The sequence below is a fragment of the Nelusetta ayraudi genome, unplaced genomic scaffold, assembly GCF_046127955.1.
Source record: "Nelusetta ayraudi isolate G7.1 ecotype Tasmania unplaced genomic scaffold, CSIRO-AGI_Nayr_v1 ptg000011l, whole genome shotgun sequence".
NCBI classification, from domain to species: domain Eukaryota; kingdom Metazoa; phylum Chordata; class Actinopteri; order Tetraodontiformes; family Monacanthidae; genus Nelusetta; species Nelusetta ayraudi.
In genome coordinates, this window is record NW_027466061.1 from 6,497,688 (window position 1) to 6,516,820 (window position 19,133).

Consider the following 19,133-nt stretch of genomic DNA (forward strand, 5'->3'; position numbering starts at 1 on the left):
TTTAGAAATATCTTTACACAAATACGGAGTAGAGATAATTTGTTTCTATGATATGAATTTTGAATCAAACTGATATTTAAAAGAATAGAAAAATCAAACAGCTCTTGTTGAAAAAGCGCTGTCTTGAAAGGAGAAAAAACACTACAACCTTTTTTGTTAGATAAAAAATACAAGGACACCTCGAATGTTGAGTTTCTAGGTCTGATGCTGTCAGCACCACTGAGGATGGCTGAGGATGAGTCGCAGGTCGAGGCGCAGAAGGGTGAACACTCGCACATATGTGGGTGGGTGGGGGGCAGAAAACATGGAGCCCGAGGGTCCCGTTCAGTCAGAGGGCCCCTGTGATGATGGTGATTGATGCCGCCACAATTCAGACACCCCAGACGCTGCAGCAAATTAAAAGGCTATTTTGTAAAGTTGTAAAGGAGCAGGATGGCGAGGGGGAGTGAGGGGAGGGGTGTGTGGGAGGGGTGAAAGGGCCCCTGACGTGCACACACACACACACACACACACTGCCTCTGTTTGGTTTACTGTCATCAGTCCCTCAGGGAGCAGAGCGATTACAAGCCTTTCACTTTCCCCTCATTCTGGATAACGATTGTGCACACGTGTGTTTTCTTTTTCTTCTCCACGTGAGCGCGCGAGAGGGGGGGAAATATGGATCCACACAAGGGAGAGTAGATGAAAGTCAACAAGCAGATATTGACGAGGGATCCATGGGGAACTCGGGTAGGTTTCTCCGAGTCCTCGGTGGCGGCGTTCGCTCCCCTTCTCCCAACTTCCCCGTCTGTACATGATTTGCAAATCATTTATCCCCAATTTGAATTTAATTGACCCGGCCGACCCCGAGGAAGCTCCCGCTGGCTGGGCGTGTCTGCAGACTCAGAGGGAGCAGACCGTGCGAGGCTGCAGCCGGGCACGAGGGCCAGGAGCCAGAGGTCGACCCGGTGTCAAGTGGGTGAGGGGGGGTGGAGGTTTCGAGGGGGTTGGGGGATGGGTAAGGCCAGCTGATCGCGTCTCCCCCCCCCCCCCTCCCCACCTCCCTCTCAGTTCCAGCCCCAACGCATTGTGTCGGCCGCCGCAGCTGCTGTCAGCTGCCAGCGAGTGTTTACAAAGGGGCGGGTGATGGTTGAAAGGAGCGTGCCACGTGCGTGGAAGTTTTTTTGGGGGTGAAAGAGAGAAGGAGAGAGAGAGAGAGGGAGAGAGAGAGAGACGGAGAGAGAGAGAGAGAGAGAGAGAGAATGGAGCAGGAGGCATATGGTGCTACAACAGGAGGAAACGGACACATGCCCAGTCTCCCACAAGCTGCTCGGTCGCCTCGCAGCCCCCCATGCCTCAGTGGAGAAATACGGTCCCAGAAGTGGGCGGCCGATTGTTTGTTTTAGAGTTTGAGAAGGAACGTGCAGTTGTCCCGTATTGTGCAAATCTGACTTTGCCCATGCTTTTTCCAGCAGTGATTTAGCCTGGTGTTAGCTGCCCTGTGGCAGTGCACTGCTGAAGTCGACAAAGCAAAAAAACAAACAAAACGTATTTCCCTTTTTTGCTCAGTGCATTGATGGGCTTAGAGAGGTCTCCTCCACGTCCTCTTCATGTTCTTTTGAGGGCAGCTGGCTGTAGTCGCTTCCAGCTTTTCATCACAGCTGACGTCACACTTAGACCGACTGAAAACACCTTTTCCAGAATTTCAGTTAATTCTCCAAAAAATGTAAAAAAAAAAAAAAATACATTCTTGTTTATTTTTATTGCTCGACTTTTTTTTTCTTTTTTTAAAAAAATTTTACAAAAGAAAAAATGCAAAACACTCTCAGAAACTGTTTGTGATGTCACAAAGGGCATTAACAGCACTTGCAACACCGGCAGCCAGGTTTTCCCATCACTCAGATGGTTGAGCTAGTTTTCCGCCAAGGTGATGAGTATTTTTACTGGATGTTAGTGTGAGTGTGAGTTTTCTGGACACCTGCAGAAGAATACGATTGTGTTGTCATTTAGCCAGGATATTCATTCAAAAGTCAAAGCATTTATTGTCATATGCACGGAATGCCGAATAGGAGCCTCAGTAAAGAAAATAAAATTTTATATTATTAGTATTTATACTTATAATAATAGTTTTTGTTATACAATTCTAAATTGAAGCAGTAGTATCTGGAATTGAAATTCTTTTCCAAATATTTCTACTGTAGCACAAGTATGAGACGGTCATGTCTCAGTCTGGGGAACAGCAGCTTTATTTCCCGAGCTGGGCGGTGAGGCCAGAATGAGTCGGGCTGCAGCAACTGGATCAGCTCAGCGATCAGTTGGAGCGGCTCTGTGGCAGCTTATCGCTTTCTCTCCCTGTGCCAGGCCCGTCCAACCACCCAGCCACTGATGGGAAAGGAAAGAGCGGCGAGAGCCCTGCTGTATGAATCGACCCCAGGCTTCACGTTGAGAGGTCACCCAGTGCTGGGTTGGAGAGAGAGAGAGAAAAAAACGTACCCTGACGAGCCGGTGGGAAAATATTAGCCCAACAGATTAACAGACACAGACGCTGCAATGCATGAAAGCACTGACACACAGCAACTGGGCCCGGCTGGGTCCGGCACATCTGCCAGCCTCTTGATCTCTGAGTTGTATGCGAGCGCGGCTAGCCGTACGTGCCGCATTCAGAATGAGTGGTGAGCGTGCACGAGTGGGGCAGACAGGTCGGCCGCCGCCCACCCGCGTCCCTTCAGCTGGGCCTTCTCATCATCGCCCTCTTTCAATTCCCGGGTGCAGCTCTCTGGGACCAGCTCCGTCCCAGTGCACTAAACAGATGGGCCGTCGCACAAAAGGCCCGCTGCCTCTTGGCAAGCTGGTGTCCTGCATGCCTGATTACACCTAAACGCCCCAGCCGAGGATTGATACAGTGGCTCACGCTCCCCGCGATATGAAACGGAGGGGACGAGGGGCTGAGTGGAGACGACAAAGGACGACGCAAGTTGAAAGCTGTTGTTATTGTTGGAGGGGAAATGAGGGCGGCATTCACAAGCTCCAGTGACCCAACTGAAGTCAACTTGGAGCTGCTGCTGCTATAATTTAATAATCAAGAGGAAAAACATTTTATTTCTGCTCAAAGTTTTTTTTCTTCCATGTTCTTTAAATGTTATTTTTAATTGTTCTCTTAGACGCACTTTGTAGATGTATGATGTGCAATGTGGCGCAAAGCATTAAATTTCTCTCACTGATCCATCTGAGACGGAGCCCATAACATTTAGAAATGGGAGGCGCTTGAATGGACATTGTCATGCTTAAAGTTTGGAAAGTCTTAGTGGTTTCTTTCAAAAAGAATGAAAACGGCAACTCAGGACGACAGACAGAGAGCTAACTGCTGTGAAAAGCGTTAAGGTGTTGTTTTTCCTGTGCACGGGCGGTTCAGTTTCATTAATCAGCATGACTGTTTTTCACTCTGCACTGAGAAAACAACTGGATAGCTGGAAAACCTCTCCGGACATCAAAAATCATCATTGAATGAATCCAGCTGGTAAAGTTGGCTCCTTCGAAACCGTTTTCAATGAAATCCATCAAGTGGCTCCTCAGATCAGCTGTTTTAACATTTTGCCTGATTTGCACCACGTTGGTGTAAGATCACAAGTCAGCAGGTGATGATTTGGATTCCTCACGATTTAGAACCCTAATCTAAACACACCTGTCGGTTCCTGATAGAATAATTGTGGGTAAACCTGATCTGAAACCTCCTTCCCAGTTTAGTTTTTTGCCCGCCGCCTTTCTCAAATCCAGTGTTTCCGTTGTTAATTTTCGCTGCTTCCTCCCCGATAAGACTCTTGTCTCCGTGTGTGTGCATGCATATTCTGATTTTTTTTTTCCCTCTCCTCTGGGACCGTGCGTGCTTGCAGAAGATAGAATGGAGCAGAGGGAGAGGGAGGAGAGCACGCACATGCCTGTAGCCAGACCATCCACTTTTTTAATCAATGTCTTAAAAGAAAGAAAACACACCCACACAAGGAAGAAAAAACAAACTGGGCTCCTTATCAGCCGCCGTGTCCTTTACTTCCACTCACATTGCCCTGCCCGTCCCCGTCTGGCCTCCCCGATATGCTAATCGCTATGTAAGAATATCCCGTTGGATAATTACCATACATTACCCTGTGCTCATGTCTGGATTAATCCTTCACGTGCATAATCCTATTTTGGCTTCCTTTCCTTGCCGGTGTGAAAGGTGAATCGTGGGTAAATACAATTTACATCGGCAGAACACGATAGCGTGGAATCTGTTGGCAGCTCTTACCTCCAGGATATTGTCTGCAGACTGAGATGGCAGAGTGAAGAGGATTATCTCCCCAGACCTAAACTATCCCGACTGCAGGATCTTGGAGAGTTGTAATACCACCAGAGGCTTTTTTTCTCCCCCGACGGCCCCCGTCAGCTCTGGATATCCTCGCATTATCCTTTGTCACTTGATGGTTTTACCGTCATTTGTGCGCTCGCGTTTCTCTTTTGATGTTACAGAGTGTTTCCGTCAAAGCAGAGTGGCTAATTACAGCGCAAATAGGCTTTAGTGTTTATTTATTGTCGCCAGAAAATTAAAGGCTGTGTAAAGAGATGAGAAACAGGCAGCTTAGTAATCATTTTCCCTTCTGACAATATATTGTTTCCAATCCTCAAAAGGCTACAACTTGGAGCTATTTATTTATTTTTTTGTCATTTTAAAGAAACAAACACACAAACAAGTTTGTGCCAGGGCTTGCTGGGAACGTTCTGGCACAGTGAATGCATTTGAATTCATGAAGCACGTGTTTCGCACTGCTTATCTGGTGGTTTCACGCAGAAAGTGAAAGTCATACTGTGGAAAAGTCTGAGGCAGATTTTTTTCTGAACTTTCACAGAATGTTTGTGTGAAACATGAGTCTGTCTCCGTCAGCAATTCAGCACCAGCGTCTCTGTGCAAATCCTCTGGGGTGTCCAATGAATTCACACCCTAAAATCTTTAGCGTTGTGAGTGTGTGTGTGTGTGTACATATATGTATGTATATATATATATATATATATATATATATATATATATATATATATATATATATGTATATATATGTGTGTGTGTGTGTGTATATATATACATATACATATATATATACACATATATATACTATACACATATATATTGAGTGAGCCATCTGTACATCATTCATTTACATCAAAAGGCCATTAGGATGGTTGTCTCCTCCCCCTGCCAGACTGCCCAGTCTCTGCTGTGTGCAGATTGCAGACAAACATCACCAACAAACGTGAGATGCATGTGCCGATTACTTGTACCACCAAAGCCTTGATGTTCATCTCATCGTCCTTCTTTTGGTATCGCTGCCTCCCCGGCAGACCTTCCTGGTCTGCGGTTGGCTTTTAGCAGGCTTCCGCCTGACGTCCGCGCGGGTCCGCTTGACGACCCTCGGCCCTACGTCTCTGTCTGCAGCCCCCTGTCAAGGCCTCGCCGGGACTGTTGCACACATGACCCTTGCGAAGGAAAAAAAAAGGGGGGAAAAAAGCACTATTACAGGAGTAATGAGCAAATTTAACACTTGTGCCTCAGCACACCTGGGTTCCAGGCGAGGGCCGTATATTTCCTCTGACACACCCGACGTCTCTGCAGAGGGCAGCCAACTGGAACTGGACCGGCAGGGTCGATATCACTGGAGTGAAAGAGAGAGGGGTGGGTGGGGTGTGTGTGTGTGTGGGGCGGGGGTGGTAGGGGTGTGAGAGGTAGTTCAGAAGCAGCATGCTTGTATGTTCCTATTCAGAGGCAGCATGCAGGTGGATGTCAAACAGTGCTCCCTCTTTATTCTCTTTTAAAGGCCCCACATCACGCAGAATTCTACTTACCAATATTTTCTGACATAACGTATCACGACCCTGTCAACAAAACTCCCTAGAAATCAAAATGTCTTTCTTTTCTTCTTTTGCTTATTCCACTTTTCGACACGTGTGTCTCAAAATGCTCCAGTGTGCAAATCTGCCTTTTGTGGTGCCACACAAAAGTGTCTGCCTCTTCCAGGTGGTCACTTTGCCCAGTGTAACAGCCTCGTGGACGCTCGGTTTTGTTCATCATGTGCAAGGTACAACAGAGCATCAATAATAGCAGGACGTTATAAACAGAGGGCTTTGTCCTATGCTGTTTTCTGGAGCTCTGTCGATATTGGCGTCGCCGTCCAGGGTGCAAAACATACAAAAATGAAGAAGAAACGGGTCTCATATGGGGCCTAGGTGGCAAACTGGAAGCTTACAGCGTGTTCTAATTATAAATGCGATCCAGAAATACCAGCATTTGCGGAGAGAGTTTAACCTCAAGCTCCTTTTTATTTTAGCAAGAGAACTGGATAAATGTCCGGTGATGATAGGGAGCGGTGCTCGCTGGAAGTGACAGCAGCCCCTGAGGCAGAGCTCTTCATTCAGCTCCAGCCCTGCTAATGTGCTAATCTGTTCTCTTTCAGTGAGCCCCGGGGCACTTCCACACACCGTAACGGCCACACACGCGCAAATGCACACACACAGGCATACGCGCACACTCACTCCAATCTTTCCATAAATTCCTTATTTTGTCACCAGATAAGAGGAGCGGAGAAAGAGAAGAACAAGGATATTTCGGATTTTGCTCTACTTTCATATTAGACAGTTAATTTTAATGTAAACACATCTTACAACTATTTTACATTACATTATTTTCCTACTCCAGATATTTTGATCCTTACCTCTTACCTTAACTGAGGTCTGAGACCTCACACATCCACCTGAAAAGCTCCTTTCTGTGAGTGTTTTCAGTATAACAAGCTATTAGTGGGATTCAGTGAGTCAGTTTTAGCGCTTCCAAGAGTGAAAACAACACCAGAAGGCGTGAATGAAAGCTTGTACACAATGGCCCCTGTGAAAGAGATCACAGCAATAGTAACTGGATGGAAACTTTACATTAAAAAGAGCAAGAGTTGCAGCTGCAGGCGCTTTACTGCAACTGGCTTTGACAATAGTCCTTTTCAACCCAGGGAGTCACAAAGGCTTCAGTCTGATTTTGATTATTTAAATACGGCTCATCAAGTGTTAACCAAGATTAAGCCTCAATGTTGCTACCTGGGAATAAAAATGGATGTGTTCTGCTTTTACGTTGGTTCATACAGTCAGCTCTCAAATTTTCTTTCTATACCTGTTATTGTGTGTATCGTCTATCAAAATGACAACAATTTCTCTTTACCTTGATGCGTTTCCCAGAATTAGTTTACCTTTCAAGCTTCCCCTGCTTTTTAACGGGCCTCTTCTTTCCCAGTGTTTTCTGGGCTCTTTCCCTGGTGGACAAGTGAAATCAATCCAAAGTATTTATTGGGGAAACCTGCAGGTGACAGTGATACCCACTGTGATATATTCCCATCCTACCGGGTCTCTCTGCATGAAAGCAGTCGAGCAGCGGGGTGGGGATGGGGGTGGGAGGTGCACAGAGTAGAGAGTGCGACTACACAGCAGAGGAGCTGACGGCAGTGAGGAGCCCAGTGCCTCTTCATACCTCTTGACTGAGATATATACTCGTAACAAAGCACATCTTCACGCGAAGCTCTGGCACCCTTCATTGCTCTCCATCCAGACCCCCCACAGTCTCACACTCCATGCCCAGCACCTGCAGGAGAGGCCAGAGGGCAAGTCAGGGACTGAGGAGGCCTTCTGTGAACAAGAGTAGCAATAAAAACAGCCTTTTTTCAAATTCAGTTTCAAGCCACAATCTCATCTTTTTAAAAATTCTTCCAATCATTTTAAAAAGCTCAACCTTCTATCACCTTATGAAACATTTAATTTTGCATATTTTCTTAAAACACAAATGTTTTCTAGGATCTATGATGACAGTGGAGGATATTTTATATCTAGTCCATAACATAGCAAAAATCCATAGCTTTATAAGTGGTCTATGTAATGATTGTTTTGTTGCCATGCTCACATGTTAGGTGCGTTTCAGTTATATTATTATAATTCTTTCCATTCTATTCTGTTCTCACGTCAATATACAGCATGATTTCTCTAAGAAATTTGTTGTCTTGCGTTTATTGAAAAAAAAAAAAATCAGGGTTACTGAGTTCAGATGCATTAAACTGCATGGCTGCGAGTGATGGTACAATTAGAAGACATAATCGCGTTGCACTGATTTTCAACCCTTACTGGTCTAACGGTGGACGACACTATTCACAACCACACGTAGTCTTTTTAATGTGCCAACTATGCGACTGAATGGGCTCTTCAATGCAAAAGATTTCATTTGTCATGTCAATAAAGCCATTTTCAAGCCATTGATCCGCTGACATCTCCGGGCTCCCGAGAGGACCTAGTGAGAATTAAAAGGAGAGGAACCAGTGGACGAAGCGTGAATCGGTGCCTCTTCACATCTGACCTCGCATGACGTCTCTGAGGCTGCGACCAGCTCCGCCCACCACCCTTTAGCCGTGCCTCAACGACTGGCCCCTCCCCCAGGAAGATGGCGGACGTAAGGAAAAGCCATGACACTGCATTCTCTGAGGAAGTGTCAGTGATCAGCACCAAGCCTGCTGAATGTTGAGGGAAAAACGCAGGGCTGACTGGCAGACTTCAGTCTTTGGGTGTGTGATAGCTCAAATTGACTGGTGAAGCAAGCTTATTGACAGTATCCTAAGATAAAGCAGACTTATGTGGAACACCTCCAACATGTCCATGTGATCATGAGCCCAGAGAAAATATTTGGAAACTTGAGGAAAAACTGGGAAGGTAACTCCACTAACCAATATGCAAAGAGGAAGGCGATACATAGACAATCTTATTAAAAGCTTTGTGCACAAGATATATCCAATCAGATCCAATCAGCCATTGCACTGTGCAAGCCGCAAGTCAACGTCCCCCGGCTAACAGCGCTGTTTAACCAAAGTTTCTAAATCTGAGCTCATCCACCTGCTGTGCAACGTTAACAGATAACTGCCACATCCAGTGTGCTTGTTCAGTGTTTGTGTGTTGTTGCCATTGTTTTGGTTTCTTTTGTTTTGTATTGTAAAAGAGAGAAAATCAATGTCCCCAGTTTGTGTGAGTCAATCAATTCCACATTGGCTGTATTCCCCTCAGTGGAAACGAGGCAACAATAAGAGGATACGGTTGTTTCAGGGTGACAGCAGGCTTGGGGATGCAGCTTTGGTTGAGGTGTTTGTGTTGGAAACTTGCTGTTCTGCTGCATATTGATCAGTTTACCCTCTGTGTCTCCTGAATCCATGAATCTCTACTTATAAGAAGATATTCTCCCAGGTGGAGTTTGAAAGACGTAAGATTTTCATTTTAATTCTCTGATAATCCTCCAAAAATGTATAATTCTCTTCCTCTGACAGCGGATTAGGTTACTTTGTAGTGCCGCATCTGTTGTGCGCCTCGCGACACCTCGCGCTCCGTTCATCCACAAACTGTTGCCGCCCGTCATTCAGTTTCTTTTCACTGTGAGCCCCAGATAATCCATGATTGGCATAGCATGATCCTGTGAAGTGTTATATCTTGTGCGCAAAGCTTTGATAAGATTGTCTATGTATCGCCTTCCTCTTTATGTAAATCTTTATCTTCCATGCTTTGAATTCAGTTACTGATGACAGCCAAATCTCCAGGCTCACACATACCACAAGTCGTGTGAAATCAGGTGATCTTCTCACTTTCACTTTCTTGCATTCTTCATAAAGGCCTCTCCCTCTCCACCCTCCACCCCAAATGTTTATAAAATTGCAACACACTCTGTTTCAGCCAGCATCTCAAACTTCTGTCCGCCACACTGTCACAACAATCAATCAGAAGTTTTCACAACCAGGGGAGCCGATTGCTCAGAACACCAATTAATCACAGCGGACCATCATACGGTTTTTAACTAACATCAAACCCAGGCCAGACTGTAGTAGATAAAAGGCTATAGCACTGTTTAATTTGCTATGCTGCGTTGTTAGCATGTTCCTGGTTTCGTCCTCAAAACAAGCCGACTGGTTCGATTGCGTGTCCGACTGATTTAGATGGGAATTTTTCATGACGGCTCTGTCTGATTCAAGCAAAGCTGCAGCCTCGCAAAGTAGCTCGCATACGGTGCTGTCTTTTATTTCAAGAGAATTGACATCTGCTGACAATTTACAAGCAACGTTCAATGCAGTAAGATGGACATTGTGCCCTATGTACAGTAATTGTTCCCAACGCCTTTAAATGAGCAGCTTGTGCTCTGAAGGGTGGCAGTGGAGTGAGTCGCGGGTGGAGGACATAGAGCATTAATGAGCCGGGTTCATTGTGCGGAGAGACGAAAAACAAGTGGCACGACCATCTGTGAATGCTTGAGGAGAACCAGAGGGACGCCTCAGATCTCCACTGCTCCACCTCAGATGATATCTCACGAGGCCTCGTGTTACGCACATTTCGTGGCAAATTGCTCCGTCTGACATTCCTAGCACCTTCCTGTGAGACGAAAGGCGAAAGCAGATATCTAGCGGACAGGTGAGTGACAAGGGCAGATCTTGGATCGGAGGAACACCGAGGCAGACACAGTGGTGCGAATGAGGCCCCTTTGAACAAAGAGTCCCTAGGGTGGAGTAGCATCAGTCAGCGCCGAGCCGGTTCGTGTCAGAGTGTGTGTGTGTACGTTGGCGTGTGAGAGATCACTTTCTGCAGAGTGAAGATAGAATAATAAAAAGAAAAAAACCAGGCTCATTACACTGCAGGGTTGGTGTCAAACTGGTGAGAGGTCGAAGCAAAAGCCCAGATGCTCATAATAGATTTTCACCTGATTCTGAATCAAAAGTGTCATCTCGTTGTCATCGCGTGTCTTTGAAGAATTTGTCCCATTATATATGTCCTGCTGAACAGGCTGGTGACCGTGCCATATCCTGATCCACGCATTTTTGGCAGCTAAATGCCGACCCATGTGACCAAGCCGGCCAATTGAGTTGTCAAGCAGTCTGATGTCAACACAAACGCCGCATATTACACAGCATCACCTCAGCACCACTGTCTCTGAACAGTACAACACTGCTGCTCTCCCACCGTTTTCTACACCGTGGCTTTCATTCTTGCTGACACTCTTTCATTGCGCTTCTTCAACTCTTTTCCACAACCCCGGCCAATCTGTCTTATATGTAGATTTAAAAAGAAAACAAAACAGCAATGTGTTTAAAATGTGCTTTTTTAAAAAAAAATAAAATTCTTTGCTGTATCTTTAACGGCAATGAAAAATGAATACATGAAATGTGGGAGAAAAGAAAAAAACTGAAGTCAGGGCTGAGTGGAGTTGTCAGTCAGAGGCTGAGGGCAGAGCAGATGGGGAGGCTGCGGCTCTGTGCTGAGTGCATAATGCGTCCTCGGTCCTGGGGAGGCAATGTCTAAATTAATATGATTTGTCCACCTTTGATATTTAAGAGGATTAAAGCTCATGTTCAATAACATGGTTGTGAATGGCCCCGGATGAGAAGTGACACGGAGCAGAATGGAATTAGCCGCTCCTGAAGGACTTCTCCATTCATTGTTAACTTGGTGCCTAATCCTCATTAGGTTGTACAGGTCGGAGGGAGCCGCTCATGGCCGGGAGGGGGCACGCGCCCTCCCATTGTGTGTCCGATGGTTAATCATGCTGTCATGGCAGGGGGGGAGGGGCGAGCAAATGGGAAGAGAGCGAGGGATCAGTGGAGTGCATAAAGGCCCCCTGTCGTGCGTGGGAGGAACCCAGTCCGGCTGAGCCACGATCCGGCACCGTGACGCTGTGACATGCACGGCACCGACACATGTGGTGGATCACCGAGGTCTTCACACCTGCAAACCTGTGAATTGTGTGTGGCTGGCTGTGAGAGGAAAACCAGAAAACCAGACACTGTTTTATCTTTTGTGTCTGAGCTTCTGAATGAATGAATCCTCACACACTGATGAGGCTGCTGTGGATCGACTTTCTATTGAGAATAGTTTGGAGCAGCATTTGAAATGCAAGGTGTATCCTTCAAAAAAAGTGAATGACTCTATCCACGCATCGATATCAAATTAAATAACATGTTTGGTCGAGTCACATTAGGGGCTGTTGTATTGTGGCATGGTGTCAGTAGTGTTGCTCATGAACATATTTCATTTGTTGTTGATTTTGAGCTGAAGTTTGGGGAAATGCTTTCCCTGCCTCCCCTCAAATCCATGAATTATTTTTCTTGACCCCTAAAATTAAAATAGTTAAGTGTCCCCATAAGCAAAAATGAAACACCATGTGTAATTTGATTAATTTCAATTTCCTTAATTTGTGTCATGAATACCATAGTTGTTATTCTCAGTAATTTATACACCTGTGCATCCATCACTGCAAGAGGCTGGAGGTAAAAACCAAGATTAGTTTTATAGAACAAATCCATTTCCCTCGTGCGCCCTTGAAGACCTCACTGAACTCTGTCCGTGGTACTGAAACCACTCCTTACGTCATCGTATAGGCTAAAATTGAAATACTTTGAGCGTGTCTGACAAGAAAAAAAAACACTTAATTTTGTCTGATGATGATGATGATTTTCATGAGTGATGCTGCTGTTATAGTCTGTGGACTTGAGTCACAGTGAGACATCTGTTTCCGTCCCTTCCTTCTTCTCCGCTGACATCAGGCATGCACTGCTGCCGCTTACTGTAACTGTTCTCTTACAGGTGGACCAACCACCAACTGTCCGCCTGGACTGTGAAGTTGGTGTGAGAAATGTGCATAGCGAGCACGCTGCAACACACCTAAACTCTCCACCCTAGAGTTCAGGTGAAACTGATCTCTGGTGGCTTTGGACTACATCATCCTCAAGGAAACTTTTAAGCTAAGAGGTGTTTTATCATTGATTCTTTTCTGCAACATTGTACCTTTGAGTGCAGAAGAAAAGGTTACGGGAAATGGACTGATGGATAAATTGGTCAGTGACAAATATACAAAAATAATGGAGTGAAGCAAGACAAGATAGTTAGCAAAGACAGTGGTAGTTTTTCAGTGATGGTACAAGTTGTAAGTAAAGTATATTTCTACGAAGGACCAGCCTCTTGTTCTGTTTTGTAGGCAGAAACATTTTGATTTGGGCCAAATTTGAGGTTAATTTCCAATGCAATTAATTCCCTCAAAGTCAAATGCAGAGAAATTTCAAAAACAAATCAAAACTGAGACTGTTTCCACCCAAGAAGCACTTGTGTTTCTCCTTCCGCTGCCTTAAAATTGACCTTTTTTGGGAAAATTGTGGACACCATTCTTACGACAAGCCTTTCTCTTGCTCGCTTTTGTTTGCCTCACTCGTCTGCCGCTTTGTGTGAACTCTTAACAACTCGCCCTACTTTCAGTGGCCAGACACACACTGAAGGTGCGCTCCGCCCTCAAAAGGGAGGCGTCCTTCCTTTGACAATTTCAGCCGGCGTCTTTTCTTCAGGGGCTAATCCGAGTTATGACAAGGGGGATGTTGGGGTTTAATGCGCCGTCTGTGGAAAAATAAATGGCATAATTGCGGTTGTTAGGGCAAATTATGACACTTGTGGATAAGCGTTCAGTAAACTGTCATTAGGGGTGAGCAGGTGGAGAGGCAACAGGCTTTAGTCACCACAATCTGCCATAATCACCCTCCCCTGCCTCACCAGCACCTCCTTCCTCCCATTCTGCTCCAAGCCTGAAGTACTCTGACTGTCTCAGCACTTAACGCCGGATGGGCCACTTATGTTCTTGTCCATATCAGGAACATTACTTGCTGTTAAACTTTGTGCGTTACTTATTCCTCCCATCGGTTGTGTGTTTTTTCTATGGAAAGCATTCATGCGTGGTAACATGGCCTCCATCTTGAGATGACACTTGGTGGGTTAATGTAAAACTTTGCTTCCCACTGATTTCACTGATCACTCCTTGCGTCACGTTTGAATTGCTTTCATACTTCAGACACAATACAATATCGCTGCAAAGATTTTCAGGAATGAAATGTAGCCACAGTTTCTCTCACCTCATCTCACTTTTTCTCATCTATTTATTTGCAGATCGCAGGTCAAAAATTTCATTTCACATATTTTGGACTTACAGACTTTGTGAGTGTGTCAGAGTGTGTCATTGGTGTGTGTCATTTGAAGTTGAGATTTTTTTAAATCTTGCAATTCAACTGCGTCTGTCTGTTTTCAGTAAGTCTTAGAATTGGACAACAAATCTGTTTTTACCGACACTATACAGAAATGTTTTAGAAATAAATCTGTGGATGGGGTGGGGGTGGGAGTCAGTCCACTACTACAACAGACTCTGTGTGTGGTGTGAGTTGGAGGCACTGAGCTGTTTAATTCACTCTGATTGCAATGCAGAGGATCTGGTTGCCTGCGTTTTTCTCTCAGTCTGGCCGTATATTAGGGCTGTTGTGACTGTTTGAGGTGAGTTATGCCGCAGCAGTGTGGAGACGCTTTGCCGTGGCTCTGAGCCAGGAGCAATAGATTAGAGTGAATTTTTGCTCAGTTGTCTATCAGAGTTTTATACCTTGGCATGTTAGCGTTGATAGCTTTGTGCTCTAAAAATGTTCAAGTGCGTCCAACCAACTTCCATCAGAAGAGCTAAATATCCTTATGAGAAAGGACCTCCTTTTTTCAGATTGCAAATGATACTGTATCTTCACACCTAGTACATACTGATTGGTATATATTTTCAGGATCCTTTGTTAAAATCAGAATACACATTAACATTGTGATTAGAAATGTGTGCAGTTTTCTTTAGGAACGAGGATCTGAATTTTTTGCTTGCATTTTTATGACAAAACTGAACTGAATTTGCAAATTGTAAGCTAGCTGTGTGCTTTTCTAAACCCACTACCAAGTGGCCCCATGTACATATCATCTCAAACAGTGGATCTCTTGATGATCATTAACTCCTAAAAGGCACTTTATTTTGAGAGAGCTTAATTTTTGGGCCACTTACTGATGCAGCACAGTTTTACAAAGCAAAGTGCTCCTCTGTCCAGCAGAGACACAGCGAGAGGAGTGAGAGGTCCCTACTTCACACCATGTACCTAATGAGAGTGGAGTACATGTCTCTCCTGGATCATGAACTCTTCCAGGACGCCACGTTAGCAAGCATTTGCTACTCTGTTGACTTTCAACACGGCGATCATGATTCCACTCTTCTGTGGGAGAAACAACCCCCCCCCCCCCGTAAAAAAAAAAAATCTATGAAACGTGAGTGATATATAGTATTTGTTGTCTCTTTTTACGATTTTTACGTCAATACAAGTAAAGGATGCATAATCAACTGGGTAATTTATCAGTGTATTGTCGATTGTCAGTATTGGGATCGCACAAAATCACACATCCATTGTAATAGAAAAGTACATGACTGAACCAGATCCTTTTTTCCACATTATTGACAACATCATAAGACTGAATGAATCCAGAAAGACTTTCCCTGCCTTAGTGGGCTATATCTCATCTCCAGTCAAGCTTAAGTGAAGGATCCTGGGAGATGCTCATGTTTTATCATTAGGGATGTATAGTCCATTATCAAACTCTGAGAACACTGCAATTAGCCCTCCAATCATTTATTTAGACTCTATCTGTATGGACCTCATACGCTACTTAATCCCCATGTAGTTAAATCAGGGATCATTAAGAAGACATGTCATGAATCTACATCAGCCTATCTTCTCCATAGTATTCTATCTATATAGTCATTGCGATCAGGGATCAACAATCTGTCCACCTCTCCAATTTAATGGCAGAATTTCTGTACTCTTCTATCCAGTGTCATGTTTCTCCAAAAATAAACCTTTCCCAAAAATTCTAAAGGATTCAGCTGGATCGCTGTCGGCAAAATCAATTTCAGCCGACCAATCAGAATTCTGATCTGGTCGCGATGAACGCAAGAACCTCCTGCAGCAGTGTCGTTCAGTTGATCACAGCTGGCCAACATTTCCACATCAAAAGGAGATCATGTTTTTTAGACGTTTGATAATTGTTTTGCCATTCCCTTGTTATTATTTTTCTAAAGTCACTAGATTTATTTGACGGCAAACAAACGCACAATGTATCACTGATTTATTTATAGAGTTTTCCTTCTATTGTCCGTCGCCAGAGAGGAATTTTGTCCTTCCGTCTTTCCACAGCTTTTACTCTTTTACTGTCAGCCAAAGTCGGGAATGACTAATTAGAGTATAATTTGAAAATGCATTTGCCGGTAAGTAATTAATCAAGACATTTGTAAAATATAGTCCTGTAGTGCCTCCTGGTTAACATATTAAAGAATGTATTAAACTTTAATGTTTAATTATAAAAAAGACCTCAAATTAATTATTTATTACTTTCAATGATTCAGGTAGTAATTTGGAGTCTAATTTTCTAGTGTGTATGCTGCGGCGTGGTCCTTTGAACAACAATGATTTAATTGTGTTTTTTAGCAGCTTTAAAATGCACAAAAAAGATTTTTTTTGGGCGGCTTTCAGAGAACCTGGGACTGTTTAACGACGTCATAAGTAATAGCATTTATTTGTTTGTCTGTTGGTTCTTGAATCAGCCACAAGGTTGTGGCCCTGTGCTAATGTTTTAAGCGTGATGCGCTTGACAAATGAGCTTGAGCTTCAAATGGACGAGAGGTTTATTAATGTTTCATGCAGAGTGACTGCGATCCGTCTCCTCCATTCATCTCCTGCCGCCAGGTATCTCCTCTCAGCTTCACGGGATGCTTTGCTCCAGATTTAAGTCACTTCTTCTTCTTTACGTTTAATTGACTGGCTTAACCAGCTCATCCATTTTGCCAACATCCAACACATAGCGCTCTCAGTCCCATCATATTGTATTTTTCTATTGTATTTTTTGTCTTTTTAGATTTTGGATTTTACTAATGTATAATATATCAACATAGTATATATAACTGAATTTCTGGATGAAAAGGTTTGTACATGAGTAAGAGCTCAAATTCCCCAAAACCATAAACAACATAAACAACAACAAAAAAACATGTTGCAAGCAGTGTTTGTAGCTAAAGACATTTACATGCTTGAGTGATTCATCAGAAGTTGATGGTACTTTCACATTAAAATCAGATGAAAATAGAAGGTTAGGCGTTCAGAGGGAGCAACATAGTTTTGGTTGACTTCTGACTGGCTTCGGCACTGCAGTTCATCGTAGTCATGCCACTGACGTGGTCCTCCTCACCAACAGGAAGCAACTTCTGTCACCAAATGGCAAAAACTGGCAGGAACACATTTGTTTCTCTTGCATTACACCGTCGTCAGAAGAGTTTTCCAAGCATCATCTATCACTTTGCAAATGCTTTCTATGGGATTTTTACCAGACGGATCCATGAGTTGAATCCAAAACATTTAGGAAACATTCTGTCCTGCCTGCCAGGTTCATTAATCCACAGTTTCACTGTTTTGCTTTCTCTCCTGGTGGCTCCAGCGGGAACGATGAGCTAAATGGCGTCAACGCCTCAATGTTATTTACTCAGTGTTGCGGGGTCGTGTGAAAACAAAGTTCCAACATTACATCCCGCAAATCCCTCATGGGCACCGTGTGGTAGCGGCAGAGCGCCACTGGGAGAGGCCCAACTGTGGGATGGAGGTTTGAAATCAATATCAACAGCGCTCTCTTCCCCTGCACGGCGAGAAGGGGATCTATTATAAAGAAATCATGATTTATGTCAAAGCTAAGAGGGGTGTCAGGTTGTGCAGGGGATAGAGGTATGAGCCAATAATGATTAATGGCTCCCATTCATTTGCCTACCCAGCCCCCCACTCAGTGCGACCAGCGGCTGAGCTCGTCAGTGCTCCGGCTCCCGTCCTCATCGTTTCTTTTGGCTCTGTGATCTTTTATCCTTCGTTTTTCCACCCTTTTCCCTCCTCAGCCCCTTCCCTGTTTTCCTCCCAGTCTCTTTGTTTGCGCTGCGGCGGCAGAATGCGGCAGCGGATCCCGGTGATCCGATCCGCTGCGCCTTTCGCGAAAGAGGGAATGGTGGCAGTCACCTTTAAGCACAGACTGAACAATACGTCTCTGTCACATGCTCACCACATGTGTGGACAGACCGTGAACAAGATGAAGACGAGAGGATGAAGATAGGAAAATGGCCAATATCAAATTTGACTAGATTAAGATCAAAAAGTCAGATTGAGGGGAAGCTGTAAAGAGGTGAACAGCAGTCAGTGGGTATCAGCAAGTCGTCTTCTCCGCGTCTACATGCTGTTTGACTGTTTGTGTTACGTTTAAGACCAGCAAATTCTAAGAAACTTAGGTACATCATTAGTGGTGTTGGTTGGTCCAGGTCTTGGATGTCTGACAATTGTGCATGTAAGCGCCGTGTACCACGAGGTGAATCCCACCGAGTCTTGCCAAAGGTTCGCTGCCTTGAATATGCAGATGCGTTTTTTTCCCCCAGCAGAATTCAGAAGCAATATTTGCACTTGGTAAATCAACATTTCTCCAGTTGGCACTGATTTTTATTTGAGCTTAATTAGTATTGAGTTCTCCGTCAATATGATCTGACACAAATGACTGATCCATTCATGACCGCAGAGGTGAGAATCGATGTGGATTAGCATTTAGCTCAGTATGACGACACTGCTTTCTATCACTCATCACATCAGTGGTGGTGATGGTTTTGAATGATTTTCTTTAAGGGTGACTGTACATTGAATAAGATGCCTTGGACATCCTGACTTGTTTTTTTTTTTTTTCACTTTAGTTCAAAACTTACTGACCTTCCAGTCAGCCGAATGATAGTAAGCATTAAATGAGCTAAACCAATGATTATTATTTTTTTAGTAGATATGAAATGGCAAATAACGGACAGAATGAAAGCAGTTGTTGAAGCCAGCTGTGATCGTGCCCACCTTCAAAAGATCCTTGTTGCGGCCGAGTGCGGGGATCTCTTTCACTGCACGGTGGCATCGGGGCAAGAGCCATGTGGTGTGTAATTGACAGTGACAGATAGCAGTCAGATGTGATTAGTTCTGGCTAGGTAAGCAGTCCATTGCCAGGGCCCGGCTGACACGTAGGGAGAGAGAGCAGAAAGTGCAAAGGAAGCAGTGGGAAATAATCTATCTGTTTGGACACGGCGACAAACGGCTGTAGCAGATCACGTTCAGCACAAAAACATCTCCACAGCAGCAGTCCACAGTCCACAGTTGTAGTAGTGTTAAGTTTCCTCTTTTACAAACCAAGATTTT